Source organism: Tetrao urogallus (assembly GCF_951394365.1).
Source record: "Tetrao urogallus genome assembly, chromosome: 18".
Lineage (NCBI taxonomy): Eukaryota > Metazoa > Chordata > Aves > Galliformes > Phasianidae > Tetrao > Tetrao urogallus.
This window is the reverse complement of record NC_136831.1, coordinates 5,454,236-5,471,808: the sequence shown is the minus strand read 5'-3', so window position 1 is coordinate 5,471,808 and position 17,573 is coordinate 5,454,236.

Genomic DNA, 17,573 nt, shown 5'->3' with positions numbered 1-17,573 from the left:
TCCACACCTCAATAAAAAGCACTGCCGAAGCGGGGAACACACTGAGTTCGTGGGAGGGTTTGGGAGAGCAAATGTGGAGGAAGCGGTTCTCCTCCTCCTCCAGGCTGGAAACATCATCTAAACCCTCCCAGGCTGCCAGGGTCCCTCTCCCATCTGGAAAAGCAGCAAAGGAACAGACTGGCACTGCAGCAGCCACCAGCAGGTTTGCATGCTTGGAAATGCGCTCCAGAACCACTTTTCCACCTCAATGCCCAACACCTGCAACCCCAAGAGACCACCCTAATGCCGTGCCCCAAAAGCACTCGCTGTAACCCCAACAGGAGTTCACCCAATGCTGCAGCAAAGCATTTGTGCATGCCTTTGTGCCACAGCATTCCGTGGCGCTGAGCAATCGCACCCATCGCGTCAAAGGAGGAAAATAAACAAATAAATACATAAAATCAGATGGGTTTTTTTTTTTCTCCAAAAGAACAAACAGAGGTTCTGCACGGCTCCCCAGAGCCAAGAACAAGTTCCCAGTGACCGGCCAGCTCCAAGCAGCTCTGCCAGCTCCAAGCCGCTGCATTCAGCCTTCTGCAGAAATTACAAACTCTGAGCATTTGCTCCATCTATTATACAGAGGAAGAAAAAAAAAAACCTAGCCTTCGTTTCTCGCTTTGTGAGGCTTTGTGCGGTTTGATCACGCCTCAGCCATTTTAGCCCGAAGCCTGGAAGCTCTTTGGGGAACGGAGTGTTTTAATCTGCATTTGCACAGCACCCAACAGAACGAGGCCTCCAGACCCGACTGCAGCCTTCAGGCACGCAAATAAAGCAGCAGCAGCACACAGTGTCGGAAAGCTGCGATAAAACACAGCCCTCTGGACAGCCAGGAGAGCAGCGGGCAGGGAGGTGGTGTGGGGCATCCCTGGCCTCCAGGGCACAGCCGTACACCGTGCCCCACTGCAAGCACCGCACGTGGCACCACGCACAGTGGGGAACACCCCTGCTCGGGGCCAGGCTTCCACAGAGGCAGAGCAAGCGAGTTCCAACCCTCCCCAAAAGGCAGCCGAAAATAGCCGCTGTGTTAACGTCGTGCTTACTGGAGTGAGAAGCCAAGAAATCCCTGCTGCCACGCTCCCCACCGCAGCGTCTCCAACCCCACAGCGGCCACGGGGACGCCCTCAAGTCCTACCCAGTGCTCCCAGCTACATTTGTTTACCTGGAGCATCCGTGTTGAAGCGTTCGGACGCAGCACTGCACACTGCTGCAGGCGCACGCACCAACAGAGCATCGCTGACATACAGAGGGCTGAACAACAGCTCTGGGTGTTTACCCACGCAGCACCAATGAACCAGGTGACTCCAGAAGGCCCTCTGCACACAGACAGCCCCAAGCACAGCACCTCAGCACAGGGAAAGCTGCACGCCCTGCACCCATCTGCCCTGCACACACCTTCCCCACAGCAACGCTGCCCGCAGAGCCTCCAACCCCACTTCTCCTCTGCCCCATCAATCCCAGCGCCACCAAGCCTGACTTTTCATTACAATTCAGCTTCACTTGGAGGGTGTGATGTTAATTAGCCTAATATTCCCGTGCACGACAGTCCCTAATTAAGACATCCATTAAGAACCTATAACGCAAACTTAATGAGAAGTTGCGCCAGGATTCTTCTTTATTTGCGCAGGCAAATAAAACGCTGCGAACGCTAACTTGGAGAGACGCCCTTAGGAATTGCCGGATTTCATTAACAGACGCACCTGAGCCGGGGAAATCGGACTGCCCGGAGAGCACGGCCGCATCGCGCAGGGGAGAAACTTCCTACTGCAAAGCACCGGGAGCTGCGCCGCGTGATGCCGCGCCGCCTCCCAGCGAGCCGAGCCGAACCGAGCCGAACCGCTGCGCTCCCACCGACACCGGAGCTCGCACCGACCCCCCCCCCCCCCCCCCCCCCCAGGGTCACCCCAACGGAATCTCCCTGCAGCCTCCCCTCTCCCCGCTACCGCCCGACCGCCGCCCCCTCGGCTCCCGGTGACTCACGCGCTCAGAGGTCCCCGCGGCGGTGGCGGAGGCTCAGGGCAACCGCGGGTCCCCGCCAGCCGAGCGGCATCTCCCAGCAGCGGGCGGCCCGGCGGCAGCAGGCGGCGCGGTACCGACTGGGCTCAGCCTCGCACGCGGCTGCGCCCGCGCCGCCGCCGCCGCCCCCGGAGCCGCCGAGCGAAAGAGAACGGAGCGCGCCCGCCTCCGGAGCCGCGGGGATGGGAGGTGGGGAGGTGGGGGGTGAAGCAGACAGGGGGAGGGAGCACGTGTGGCCGCACCGCCCCCGCCCCGGCGCCCCCGGCCCCCGCCTCCTCTCCCCCTCCCTCGGCCGCGCCGCTGCTCTGTCGGTTTCGGCACCGAGCGACGGCAGAGACTGCGGGGTTCCCACCGTGCAGACGGGATCCCCCCCGCCCCCACCCTACGGTGCGCCCCTACCAAAGCAGCGCAGCACGCCCAGCGCGCCCTCCCACCGCAGTTTCCCACCCCCAGCCGCACGCGGTCCCAGCCGTCGAGGCGCGCTCCCACCTCTGCAGCGTGCTCGTGATGAGCCCAGCACGCTCCCACCTCTGCCCTGCAAGAAGAGCCGGCTTTTTCCCCATTTCCGCCCTGAAAATGAACACGTTACAGCAGTGTCAAGCGGGGAGGTTATTTCCGCAGCGAGGCATTGCCCACTTGCAGGGAGCAGTGAGCACTGAACTGTCCCAAGGGCTTTATCTCTGTTACCGCGCGTTCAGCAGCACCAGCCCGGCGAGGAGCGACCGCTCGCATTTCTCACCCACCCCAGCGGAAGGAGCTCTGGGCAGCGATCTCGGCATGCCCACAGCAGTGGGACGCGAGAATCTTTCTTCACTTCCTCCCACCTTACATAAGCAGGAGCAGACCTCAGGCTCCCCCAGCTCTGCTGTTTGCATTCCCCTTGGAAGCCCGGTGCATTTCGACACTACAGGATTTTCCAAACCACAGCCTGCAGGAGGTCCCACAGAGCTGCCCCTTCTCCTCTGGCTCAGCAGCGGGATGCATAATCTCACTGCAGCTCAGCACCCTCTATAAGATGTTTTGCACCTGTAAGACGTGCTTGCATTCTGCTGCCACCCTAACACCGCCACTGCTCCCCTCCTGACACGTTTTCTCCTTCCTCCGAAGGCTCTGAGGAACAGAGAACATCATCAGGGTTACCCAGAGCAGCAGCGTGAACGCAGACTACAAAATGCACCCATCCATCTCACCACCATTCTGCATGACACACTCCGTGCACAGCACCCTGTGGCCCTCATTCCCAACCCCGCCAGGACGCTCCTTGCTCTGCCCCGCTGTGCTGCTTCCTCACGGTTCACTGAGGCTGAAGATGCTTTAGGCAGCACATTTCGAGAATGCAGAACTGGGAAGGCAGGAGAGAGAGAGACGCTCTGCAAAATCTCGCTGCACATCAAAGCCCTGAGCTGCTCCCAGAGCTGGGCCCGCTCAGCACAGCCCCATGCAGCGCAGGAGCCGGCGGTGCTGCTGGATTGCTAAGCAACCCCACGCTGTGCAGGGCTGCACGCAGCCACCCCCAACCCCACAGAGCAGCCCACCTCACTGCTTCCAGGGCGAAGAGGAGGAGGGGTGGAAAAGGATGGCAGCGCGGAACGATGCTGAGGTAGGAGAGGCAGTTTGGAAAACACAAGTCAATAGAACCCTGCCTCTTGGCAAGGCTGTGATGCGAACCAGAAGGAACACGTATTAATCTGGGAAAAAATATTTGTTTTTCTTAGCTTATTTCACAGCCTATTTGCCATTTCGAGCCTCTGTTTGGAGGGAGGCAGAGTTGCTAAATGACTGTTGCTTTTTTATCCATAGTGATGGGAATGTTTTCTTTTCCATAGCTGCGACTGGAAAAGAGACCTGTTGTGGCTCTGCCTTAGATGCAGACGCTGTAAACCAGAGCCACAGCAAAACCGCAGCATGCAGGGATCCTCCAGTCCCCTGCACTGAGCTCGTCCCTCCTGCTCCCCCTGCAGCACCTGAGCAAGGGCAGTACTGGGCTCCAGCCCTGCAGGGATCACCTCTGAGATGCAGCAAAGCGCTCAAAGCAAGGAGAGGAGACAGGAGGGGTCACCCCCAAGTCACCCCCAGTGGCTCAAGCTCTTGGGGACCCCAGATTTACAAGTGCCCAAATACAGCCCACCCCTTTCAGAGCACCCCCAGGCTTCTGCTCACCCACACAGACACTGCCTGGCACAGGTGATGCTGGGCACCCACTGAGCCCCACAGCTCTGTGTTCAGTCCCTCGCACGAGGGCGCACGGCCAGATGCTCTACCCAAAGGCATTGCCCCTGCAGAACACCAGGTACCTGCACAGCCCCTGTAGGGTGGGGGGAAATTTGGAAGAGCCTGGATGTGCTGATGGCAACGTCAGAAGCCCTGACCCACAAAAACCCAAAGCTGAACATGTAATACCCAAACAGAAAGTGACTGCACGCCTGGTCGTGGGCGAGAGCAGCCTGCAAAGCGTTCTCCTGCACCAGAGGGATAAGGAGAGAGAGCCCATGCTAATGCACTCTGAAATAATGCTTTTTCAAAAACAATTTATGATAGATTTCATAGCAAAGTTATGCAACGTAATGAGCAAATCTAAAACATAATTGTCACTGCGCATTAACAGCAAAACCCTGAGCCTCTACCACACTAACAAACTTATTAAATCAGCGAGCATTGCGCTGCATCAGTCAATTACTCCAGCAACACTAAGATCACCAGAACAATCTGATATCCATTACAGAGGGAGGAGGAGGGAGAGCGTGCAACTGGAGCTGCCCACAGCGTGACACGTTCTGAAGCATCACATGTCGTTACATTTCTGATGCGGGGCTGCACCTGTGGGATATTTGCAGCCACTTCATAGAGCAAGCTCAGCATCTGCCAGGGCAGCTCCGTTGCCTGGCTCCATCCCTGCGCTCTGAGCTCACCCCTGGCTCCGGGAAGGGCAGATTCCCAGCTGTTGGCACGGCTCTGTGTCCCCAGCGCCGCCATCCCATAATGCTCCGTCCATGCAGGACTGCCAAACACGGAATAACCTCATTCTGAGGTGAGCCTGGGAAGGCATCCCCGCAAACACCTGGAGCAAAGCGCGCCTCGGTGCCGTGATTTGACACAGCGCTAATTATGCAAATTAATCACCGGTAAATCAGGTGTGTGTATTTATTTATTTTGTGTTTTGCACAACAACCAGGCAGGAAGAGCGCTGTGAGAGGAGCACTGCCCCATTTATCCTGATAAGGACTGCCTGGTAATTAACACGTTGTGCCATCCAACCTCACCTCCTGTTTTGAGACCACATTCCCCATTGACTCGTGGGCATCGCACCACTCCTGGCTCCCAATGCATCCCCACAGAGAACAAACCATGCTGGGGACGCAGCCCTCTTCCAACTGGGAGGGATTTTCTTTCTCCCACCCCTCTTTGCTCCGAGGTTCCAATAGTTGAAAATGAAAACAGAGCAACAGTCGCTGCAGCAGCTGAGGATGGGGATGGAGAGGGGCCGCCCCACCGTGCAGCGCTGCATCCCCTTCATTCCAAACACAGCGCTTTGGGAACACAGAGACAACTCTATCAGGGGAACAGGAGCTAATTAAATTTGCCACGATCATTGGAGAAGAAATTATTTAATATTCTGCATGGAGTTGAATATCTGAGAGCATGAAGAGCCACGTTCTGTCGGAGATCCTCCCCGGTGCTGGGGGCAGCACGTGTGGGACGTGGTGATGTGGGGCTGCCATGTCTCACACGGGGCAGGCGGTGCTGACCTGCAACACCATCATCCAGCCCTGCTCTCACAGCCAACGTTTTGTGGCAGCTCATCCCCTCTGCTTTGCCACTCGGCTCCAATTTCAGCCTGGGCAAGGAGCAGGAGGGGACCCAGCATCCTTTCCACAAGACCCTCAGCGTGTCCATCCATCCACACTGCTGCTCTCCCCCCCCCTATACTGGCTGCTGGGACCACCCCAGCCCTAAGCAGTGTATAGCATGCAGCAGTGCATGGAGACAGCAGCCCCACGCCACCCCTGCACACAGCTGGCCACCAGGAACGCTGCCAGTCCCCCTCCACCCCAGCTCCTTCCTTGGACATTTAGAAGCCAAATGTTGGGCTCCACTCGCTGCCATTGAGACCAAAAATGCAGTGGGTGCTTCCCAAAGGCATTCCACTCCCCAGCTCCCATCCCACTGCCTTCGCCCCTTCCACCCTTCCCACCGCAAGCACATGCATAGGGAAGTGATTACAAGCAGCAATAATTTTCCTTCTGTATTTATGTCACCAATACTTTCTGCTAATTCTTGAGGCTGCCAGCATGGAAGCACTAATACCTCTGCAAAAGACAAAGCAATTATTTCTAAACATAGCTCCCTTCCCTTGCGCTGTCACCATCTAAATCACTAAACCCCTGCTCTGTTGACAGCATCTTCTTCTCAGTAGCAAGAGGAAAAAAAGAAGTTTCATGTTTTTGTTGGTTTCTCTCCCTCCCAAAAAAGCATATCCAGAGGCATTAAGCAAGCAAACATTCCCATCCCAGGGCCTGAGCCCAGCATTGAGCACATCCCCACTGAGGTCCATAGGGCACTGCCAACAGGGTCAGCCCTGGGGGGAGCTCAGTGGGGGGAGAGGAGCAACCAGAGGCCGAGTTCTGATCAACTGCCCCTAAAATATCTCTGTAACATCTCACATCCAACCTACACTAGCACCGCCGGTAATTAACAGCTATGTTTTAATTAAACATTGATTAACTCCTAATTAGTCTAATGATTAGTCACCTGAAGGAGACAAAGCAAAATACTGGATCTGCCAAGACAGGAGAGGGAGAAGGCAAATGATGAAAGATGAGAGGAGACTGAAATTCCTTCCCTGCATCCCTCCAGGCCAAATGTTTTCTCTCATTCCACTCCTTTATAAATGAGCCCTTCGATGTGAATTTTTCGAGTTGTGGCAAGTCTGATAAAGTCTCCTGTTAGTGACGCAGAGGAGACAGACTTTTTTTTTTTCCTCCTGCCTTTTCCATCAGATTTCAGCTTGTTAATGTAGCTAAAGAGCTCACGAGTAGCCAAATTAGTCTCCATCGCCAGAACAAAGCGAGCTGGGGCTGCACCTTTCCTCCAGCAGTGCCCCAGTGTGAGCACTGCACAGACAGCAAGAGGATGCCATGGGTGCATCCCCACAGCCCTTCCCCTTTTTGGGATGGGGCCGTTTACCCACGTTGCTCAGAGAAATCACTCCTGGCTGAAGGCTGTGGACGTGCTGGCAGCAGAGCACGCTATGGGATGTACTGGGTGGCTCAGGTACGCTTGGAGCCCTCGCTCACAACAGGAGCTCTGCCTGCACCTCACCTCCCCCAGAGGCACCGTGGGACCCCCACAGCAGAGGATGCAGAGGTTGGAACCTTCCCTGCAGGCTCTTGGATCGATCGCTCCTCCTCCTCCTCCTCCTGGAGCAGCATCAGCAGGGAACCCCCGGAGCTCCCCATGCTGCCCACCCCGAGGGTCTCTGCAAAGCATTTCCTTCAATCCCTAAGGGAGGGGGTAAGGGGGGAGCAGCAGGAAGGGTCTGTGCCTCCCAGAGCCACGCAGCACCGCCACCCCCCGCACGCTCACCCGGGGGCTCCCAGGAACGCCGTGGAGATCCCAACGCATGCAGTGCATCCAACCACGAGCTGCAGGGAGATGGAGGTGGCTACGGCTGCTCCGTGCTTCCCTACAAAGCAACTCGCTCCTGGGGCTCCTCTGTTCTTCCCCGCTTACGCAACAGCACAAAATGTAGAAGGAAGGAAGGAAGGAAGGAGGGAAAAAAAAAAAAAAAAAAAATTGAAAAAAAACATCCCCTCGATGCTAATTTAGCCGAGGAGCTCCAATGGGTTTGCATGAGAAGGCAGTTTCAGCAGAGCGGAGGGAAGAGAAACGAAATAAATTTGAAAAGATCGGCCATATCTGAAACAGTGCTGCTGCAAGAACCCTGCAGACCCACCTGCACCCTGCTCAGCACCCGCTGGGAGAAGCAAACGGCAGCAGTGCAGCAGGATCCCTTTGCAAACCCTGCGTCCCTTTGCAGCAGCACAGCACTGCCCAGCAGCACAGACAGCCCCGATGCCTCCCCCTCCCCCCCCCCCCCCAGCATCCCCAGCCATGGGCAGGGGGCCCACGGCCCACCCCCCCCTTCCCCAGACCTTTGGCCATTGCAGGTTTAGCAGTGCAAAGCACGGCTTTGTAGCAGCTGAGGCCGGTGGGATTGATTTCTTGTTTTGTTTTAAGTGCAGCTAATCTAATAGTTAATTTATTTAAATTGATAGGGCAGAGAGAAATTACATTTCTATCTTCTCCGAATAGATTTTACACCGCCTGTGGCCCAGGTGAGCTCAGAGCTGGGCTAAAGGCCCCAGTGCATCCCTACCACAGCTGCCTTCATCAGCCGTGACATTTTTCATCTCATTACTGCCATTTTAGCAAACAAACCAGTGTAGGCTTTTTTTTTTTTTTTTTATCACAACACGTTCAGCCATGGGGACGCAGCTCCTGCCCAAATCACCCACAATAAACAGCAGGTCCAAGGACAGATCTCTCAGCTCCATGGCCAAAGCAGGGCACCGAGCACCCAGCTGCTGCCCACGGCGCACGCAGAGCCTCCCCAGCCCTACATTCAGCCATAGGTTTCCTGTAAGAGTCAGCACCGTGCCAGATTTATGGAGGATGCTGCTCAGTATTTCACGAGTGCTGCAGGCAATCCCATGGCTGCCACTGCGGCTGCACAGAAAGCACTTTGTAGATTTGATTATGCGATAAGGGGCATCAGGAATGCAACTTGTTGCCTATATCCCAGAGTAATTAATTTTGTCTGCATCGAACAAGTGACATAATTTGAAGATTTCTGGGCTATGGATTAAGTAAGGCCAGACGAGAGCGTCCTCATTGGCTCCGAGATTAATTAACACCAAGAAGGAAAGCGAGCTCTCTGCTCTGCAGGATTGGTTTGCTGGCACATTTTTGATCTACCTGCCCAGCCCATGGCTGACCCCAAGGACAGCACATCCAGCACAGCCAGGCTGGGAGCAGCAGCCCCCATTGATCAGGAGCCCCATTAGGACCCATTCCTATAGCAGGACATCGAGGGATGCAAGAGACACCCAAACTTCAGGGCTTCCCTCTGAGCCCAAGCCACGTTCTCCAGTCAGGGGCAGGCACAGAGCAGGACACATCCATACAAAGGCACAGAGGGGCTCAGGATGGGGATTTCCCCTCATCCATCCCAGACTTGCTTAAAATTTCTTAAGTGGGGTTGGAAAAAAAAAAAACAACCAGGGCTCCGTGCGGCGTTTATTCATGAGCCAGGCGTTCCATTCAATGTGCCTCGCCACGCAGGATCAAAGATACAGAGCAGCACCTAATTAATTATTTCTCCTCTTCTTCTCTAACATCCCCTCGTCGAGCGCCGAGTCCCAGAATCTAAAAGCCTCCCTTTCAATGACTCCGCATAATGAGATGGATTTGGACTCCAGCAAATTTGTTCGGTTTTATGGAGTATTACATGAAAATGCTGTGAAATTAAGTTCTGTCTTTGCTATCACGCCATGGCCATCAGAGCGCTTTTATGTATGGCACTGAGACTAAAAGATGGGAAAGTGAGCCCTTGCTGCAGTAATGTGGCAAACGGGGAGAGGGAGGAGCCGTGCAATGGAGATGACATGGTGGAGGGTGAGACTGGGGAAATGATGAAGGAAACAAGAAAGTGATGCAGATGAAGAGGACAAACCGAGAGCCCAGAATGGGGCCAACGGAGCGGTGCAGCAGCAGGGGGTGGGAGTCCCCATGTCTCCTTCCAAGCCCCACTGCTGAGCCCATCCTGTTCTCTCACCTTCCTCCCTTCCCACCTCTCCTTGCTCCCTTCCCCTTCACACTCGCTCCCTCCGCTCAACCCCAGAGCCATCTATTTCTTCCCTTGGCAACTTTATAACCCATTTCCTTGCCTGACAGCAATTAAGCAAATGCTTCTCTTCCAATCCCACGGCCCGTAAACAATGGAAAAATAAAACGCTATAAAGGAAAAGGCAACGAGATCCACACACACACACACACACACATCTGTGGAGGGCAGGGGAAGTTGGGGACAACATCAGTCGGATCAGATGCTGCACACCTCCCCGCACGCTGCTCAGCTCCCCGGCCCCAAACACACATTTGGGGAGGGAGGCATCCCCAGAGCGCTTGGAGAGCACCGAGCTGCCTGCATGGATGGCACTTACATAAAATGAAACGGCCAAAAATAAATAAATAAGAGGAGGAGGCAGCAGCACTCCCCCCCACGGTGATGTATGTGATTTTTGGTGCCTGACAGGCCCTGAGCCTCCAGGGAGCCGCATTGATAAATCGCACCTTTCAGTTGGCAGCCAGGCTTAAAGAAACCCAGCGCATCCAATGGTGGCACTCAGCCCTCAATCTGGGGCTGCCCACCACGAGTCCCAGCCACCTGATGGGAGCTGCTCCTGCATTAGCACGGCGAGAGGCTTTCTGATGTACAAACCGCTGGGAACACAGAGCCCTGCGCCGAGGAAACTCAAACAGACACACTTTCTAATTTCCATGACAACTGTAACAGGGTATTTGCTCGGTTTGGGAGAGCCTGGGTGTGCAGGAATGCGCTCATTAGGCACAGAGAGAGGAGAGAGGCTTCTGCCAAGCAGCAGCGCCCTGGTGCACATCAGGGGCAGGATGGGGCTGGCGGTGCTGGGGGGTCCAAGAGGTTCCCTGTTGGTTCCCGTGGTGGGATGCACTCAACACCTCAGGGAGGTGGAGGGAACAGCAGCTCGTGTCCACGTGTGCAGAGCAGGACAGGGCAGAACAGGGAACTGAACCAGAGGCAGGCAGTGCTGCTGGGATGCACGGGCGCACAGTGCTGTGCTGTTACCTCGGGATGGGGCTGAAGGCTCAATGCATGGCCAGTGCAGCTCAGTTGGACTGAGCTCCATCCCCTCCCTGAAGAGCTCAGAGGACAGAGGGACCAGCAAGCAGTTAGCAAGCAAGAGAGAAATCCAGGCGATTACTGAAAAGCTTGGACATGGCAGTGAATCCCATCGCTGCCAACAGCATCCCCAAGCCATTAAGAGAAAAAAAAAAAAAAATCAAGATGTGGACAGAATTAGATTGGCCATAGGTGAAAAATGGCTCAATTATTTCTAGTGCCAGAACCGCAGAAGGACATTTCCCTCTGCTCCTGATCCACAACCTCCCACTAATTAGCAGACCTAGCAGAGAGAAAAATGCTCCGAGCTCTGAAGAGAGCAACAGCTCGAGACTACACAGCCACGGCCACATCCAGGCACATTTGTATGCGCTGCATAAGCTGGGCACAAAGCAACGCACATGCAGAATTGCATGCTGGCAGATAGGAACTTGCCGTGAGAGGAGCTGCCTCCTGCAGCCATAGGGTGGGCTCCCAGCCAAAGCCAGCCCTGCAGACCCCCCTCTCAGCTCCTGGGACGCTGAGGGCTCTGTCCTGCCCCAGCATCTCTGCTGGGATCACGGTGGCACAGCACTGCTCCCACACAGCGGTGATGCAGCACAGCAGAATCCAACAGCCCTGAGCTGGAAAAAGGCACAGCCGGGATGGGAGAGCTGCAGGCATGCAGGGGAGGACAAAGCCTGGAGGAGAATCCAGCTCTTTGGGAGCAGGCTGGAGGACAGAGATAACCGCGGGCGCTAGCTCACCATCCTCTCTCCTCTTTGTAAGCAGGCATCTTTTAAGGCAACTGATGCATAAAAACAGAAAAAAAAAAAGTTACCAGGAGGCCCTGCCCCCTCCCTGACAAACTTCTGAACATGCTGTCATCAAGAAAAATGATGCTGGCAAGAGAGAAATCCGCTGGGGTTGCTGGCAATTTACCAGGCTCCAGCCCCAATGAGTGTTTATCAATAATTTCAGGATCTGCCTGTCGCAGCCACCGACTCCACGCTCAGGCGCAGATCTCCGAGCAGCGCGGGTGTCAGCACCGCCACGGGGAGAGGAGGCACGATGAAAAGGGAAATCAATTAACCGCTCCTCAGGAGCAGGGATTTGCCAGCATTACAGGGAAAGGTCTGTTCACCTTGCTGTAACAGGAAAAGACTTAAACGCTCCTCGGTGACACAAAGGCACGTCCCAAGCCACGGAGAGCTGATGCCGTGGGCAGCTGAGCTGCAGTCAGGGACAGCGATGGTTGCAGCAGTACTGCAGAGGAGGGAGCAATAAAGCAGCAGCATCTGCACGCTCTGAGCTGCCCATGGCCTCTGTTGGGGCAGCTGCATGCCCCGCAGCTCCCCAGCAGCCCTGTGGGGCTGTGCCTTGCCCTCGTTGCACACCCTTTGACCTGAGGGCAGCTATTGCACCCAGCCACGGAGAGCAAGGCGTTGCATCTGCATCACCGTGTGTAAGAGCTGCTAATGCATCCGCCTTCCTGAATGGGTCTAATGGCTTTCCGAGCCAGGGGAGGCCGGTCTCTTAAACACCCTGTAGTGCTGAGCTGCACAACACAACCAAGCATTGCACGAAGAAAAAAATATATATATATATTCCTCCCTTCTACATTTTAACTCTGCCGCCTTTCTCATTTGATACCACATATTTATGAGAAATAGTGAATATTCCTTTCCTGTTACTCACTTTTGTGCCACTCCTGAGTTTATAAAACTCCACAGTCTGTCACCCCAATTGTCTCTCCAACCAAGAGAGCCCTAATTAATAGGTTCTTCTCTAACAGGAGCTGCCCTGTGCCTTTGGTCAGCCTTGTCATCCTTCACCTTTTCTAGTTCAACCACCTCCTTTCTGTGATTGGAGAACCACAGCCACACAGAACATTTGCACTGCAACACAGCATATTATACCTTGGCATAACATTGCTGCTGTTTTGTTTTCAGTCTCTCTCCTAACAACTGCTAACAATCAATTTGCTTTATTTGACTGACACCACGCACTGAGAAGACATTTTCATAGAACTACCCACAGACACTGCAAGATCCCTTTTCCCAAGCAGGAAATATTGAAGGTCTGCTTTGTTGTTGGTTTTTCATTGGGTTTTTTTTTCTTTCATAGTTGAGAATGCGTTCTCATTTGTATTACTCAGCTTCAGCAACATTCATCTGCTATTTTACCATCCAGCTGCTCGCAGCCCTGCCCAATCAGCTTCAAACTATCCAGCTATTATGCAAAACTCTCAGATGAGATTGATAGAGGCAGATAAGACACAAAACCCACAGACCACCTCTCCTACATGGGGGCCAACCTCATAGAGTCATTAAGACTTCTGAGCACACCCAGCCCAACCATCCACCTACTACCAACACTGCCCACTGAACCACGTCCTTTAGTACCACATCCACACATTTCTTGAACACCTCCAGGGACGGTGACTCAACCACCTCCCTGGGCAGCCATGTACATCCCCACATCCTCCTCCCAAAGCCTTTTATTTCGCTCCGTGTTTCTCTGCAGGCAGCGCGACCCCAGAGGCTCAGATAATGAGGACAACGATAGCAACAAGCGAATAAGGGAACATGTGGTGGTTTTCTTGTTCAGCTGGGTTTTTAACTGCAGAAGCAGTCTCTTCATGTGGCCTTCCTGAGCCTTTTACAGTTCTTTACTATGAGAGAGGTGAGGTGCTGGAAACAGCTGCCCAGAGAAGCTGTGGATGCCCCATCCCTGGAGGTGTTCAGGGCCAGATTGGATGAGGCCCTGGTCTAGTATTAAACAGGGAGGTTGGAGATTCATGATCCTCGAGGTCCTTTCTAACCTGGGCCATTCTGTGATTCTTCCTCCCTCTGAGATGATTTGACACCTTACCAAAGAGCTGGAAAAGCCCATGCATTTTGTGGCCATCTGGCCAGAGCTGCAGAGACCAAAAAAGCCCAGTTTCCAACTGAAACGGCTGCCTTGAGCCAGAGGGAGGCTACACCACCTCCACTGCAGTAAACCCCTACCCCCTTCCAGATGGAGGGGGGGGGGGAATTAAGAGAGGATTACAACCCCCAGGCACGTATTGACAGCAACGCGCAAATCAATCGGGAGCAACGGAGCACGCCATTAAAGCACATTATGACTTCGCAGAAGGGTCGGGAGCACCGAGGAGGAATTTGGAAGGGGGAGGAGCTCCGTCTGGAGCGCGGAGGGCGGCTGCGAGGGCGCGGCGGGCCACGGCCGGAGTCAGCACCGCGGACAGCGCCCGCAGCCCCGCCGGCAGCCGCCACGTGGCGGGAGGCGACCTGAGGCCTGTGGTGAAGAGAGGCCGGGCTTCAGACACCGCCTCTGAAAGGAGCAGTTCTGAATTAAAATTAATGCCTTGCATCGTGTCGGATCTTCTCGTGCGTTTACGTTCCCTCCCTGGGTAACTTCATCCCTGCCTGCCCCTCTTACGACAAGGAGGTGATAACGCAGGCAGGTCCTGTGCTGCTGGGTGCTCCTGAGCCACGGGCCTGGTGTGGCTGTAATGCATTGGTGACATCGTTATATTTACGGGTATTTCTAGAGGAAGAAAAAAGGCTAGTGGGTGTTCATATGTTCGTGTTGTATTATTTAAGAGAAGCCATTTGAGAGCACGGGAGAAGCAGTGTCTGCTCCCAAAAGGAGGAAAAATAATGGAGGGGAATATTTGCAAAAAGCTCAGTTAAGTAAATATTTTATGCCCAATAATGTTATGGCTTTTGAATGATGCATGCAAGGGAGTTGAAAGGAGGTGAAGCACAGCGCGAGGCAACATACATTGTGTGCGTGGAGTGCAAAGGTGTTCGTGCAGGGGGAGGACAAAAGGAAACGTGGTGCCCTGGCTGCTGCACCTCACCCCAGCTGGGCGAGCTGTAGGAGGAGGCAGCACAGCAGGGAAGGACCACCCCCAATTCTGGATTGATAACGCCCTTCTGTATCAGGAAAGTTAGAGCTGACCTTACAGAGGAGTGGCTTTCGTCCCCAAGTGGATGACACCTGCTGACAGGCTGACCCTTCTGCTGTGTTTGGTGCCACATCATAGGGAGGGATGGTGAGAGAGATCTGCATCCCACTGACCAAGAGGAGGAGGGACACAGGGGGCAAGGAACTGGAAGACAAGCAGATGGTCCAGGAGGAAAAGGAAGATGGGAAAAGCAGAAGGAAGGCCAACCAGGCAGGGGGAGGCAGCAGGGCTGCCAAGGGGAAGAAAGCAGTGCTGGCACAGGCAAGGATGATGCTCTGACCTGGGGAATTCTGCCACTTGCAGGCAGAAGCACTGGGTGAGCATCAGGCATGAGGTAAGCACAGAAGGGAGTAAAATACCATTAAGCATAATAAGAAATGTACTTGATCAATGAGCTCTGCAGCTGAGGATCAATGGGAGGCAGACACAGCCATTAGCTAAGAAAGCTGAGAAAGAGCCCCAGGCTCTGATGAAGTGGTCAATACCACGTTTAACTGAGCAGCAGAGGAAGGGTCCCCAGCAAAGAGCAGAGCCAGGATGCAGCCAGGAGAGATGGGACTCCCACCCCATTCCTCAGGGCTCAGACCCTCAGCAGAGCCCAGGCCAGGGCTTGTTGAGAATCACACACACACACAGGGGCTTCTTCAGGAGGCAGGTTTGATCTTCACCCTCTGAGTAAATTCAGAGCCAACAGCCACACAGGTAGCATCCCTGGCCCCAAGCCTGGCACTGAGACCCCACCACACTGCTGCCCAGGACTCCACCAGCACCCGACTGCTGCACCAAACTGGCCTCTCACTGCTCTGCACTCCCTTCACACATCCTCTGGGGCTGTCTGCTGCAATCCTGACCCATTGCACCGCTTCTCACTTTGCTGAAACCCCACAGCCAGAGCCTGACCTCGATGAACCAAGCTAGCAGAGAAGAAAAGCAGCACTGATCTCTGTGAGCCTGCAGGGACTCGACACATAACCAGCAATGTCTCAGGAGCTTTAGAGCCTGGGGTTGTGCTAAAGGCTGAGTCTGCGTGTGTGTGTGAAGACAATGAGACAAGCAGCTGCCCCCTGGGATCCCTCCTGGGAAGAGCTCCTTGCACCCAAGGGGGCTGAAATTAAAGCCCCTCTCCCAGGGGGCTGCTCCTGGCTCCTGCCACAGGATGTGCTCCAGCCCTTCATCACTGCAGGCAGCACAAAGCACGTTCCCATCATTGCCCTGCAGGAATAGCTGTGTGGTGACCCAAGTCTGGGCAGAGGGGAACAGTTTTTTGAGCCCTGACCTTGGGCACACTTCAGCAGTTCCCTCTGGCAGAGCTCTGCCCCCTCCCTGCATTACTCACACATTCCTTCAGATCAAATGCTTTCAGCAGCAAGCACAGCATCTCCTGAGAGAGGCAGATGGCAAAACTCCCAGCCCAGCCAGCAATGGCCAACCAGGCAAACACCTGCAGGAGGAGCTTCTTGTTGGAGAGATGGGGACAGTGCAGACCCTCCCCATCACTCACCCACCCACAGTGGTCCATACAGCATGCAGGTGGGCACACAGAAGGTTCCTCCTCCACTGGGCACAGCCCCCTCCACAGAGCCACACCTGCTGTGCTCTGCAGGGAACTGATCCTGCTCAGCTCCCGTTGCCTTCCAGCTGTCCCAGCACCCCCACACACCTCCCTCTGTCTGCAGTCCAGGCCATTGAGCTGCACAGCTCATCCCAGCTCTGCTCACCGGGGCAGCACTGCAGTCTTAGCCATAAGGTCCCAGCACTGGGTACTTTAATAGCACTAATGAGCTCTTGGTACACTCACAGCTTTGTGTCAGGAGCCCAGAGGAGCACTACAGACACCCCCCCCACATCAGAGGAAAGAGCAGGTTCTGTATAAGCACGCATAGGGGCAAACCAGGACACCTCAAGCTGCTTTGTTCAGTTACCTTCCCACTCTCCTAGCAACCTCCCCTCCCTTTTCCTTCCTTCTCCCTCTTCTCAGAGGGCTACACACATAATGCTTTGACCATTGGTTCAGAGTAACCTCTGTACAAAACGGAGCTCTTTGGGGCTAGGCAGCAAAGCAAAAAAAAAAAAAAGATATTTCCTTCCTTTCTGTCAACCCATCCAGTTTGCCATTTGCAGCCTTTAGCCAACCTGCCAAGCACCCAGAATTGCTGTCACTGTACTTTCCTGTAGGAGACAGCAGCCATTCACCCAACCAAGGCCCCACTCCTCACCTCTCTGGAAGCTTCACACACACCCAGGTCTGCACCTCATTCCCCTTTCTGCCAGGTTCCTCCTTCTAGGCTTGGGAAAGGCAGCACCAAATGGGCAGCTGGGATGTGGGGGGGGGCATTTATAAAGCATCCATCCCTCCCCCAGCAATCAGTGAGGCTCACCTGTGCCCACTCCTTCACCCCATTAGCAGTGAGCAGCTCCAGCTGTGCCAGTAATGGTGCCTGCAGAGCCAAGTGGCTGCTCCAGGGGTCAAAGCACGAAATCCCTGTCAGAAACTTGAGTGGTAGCCTTCATCCTGCTCTCCCAAAAAAGTTGCAATTTTATTTTCTATTTAAAAATAAAAAATAAAAAGAAAGAAATCCATGTGACTCACACAGACCTCTGCAGGTGTCACAGCGGGCACTCGGCTTC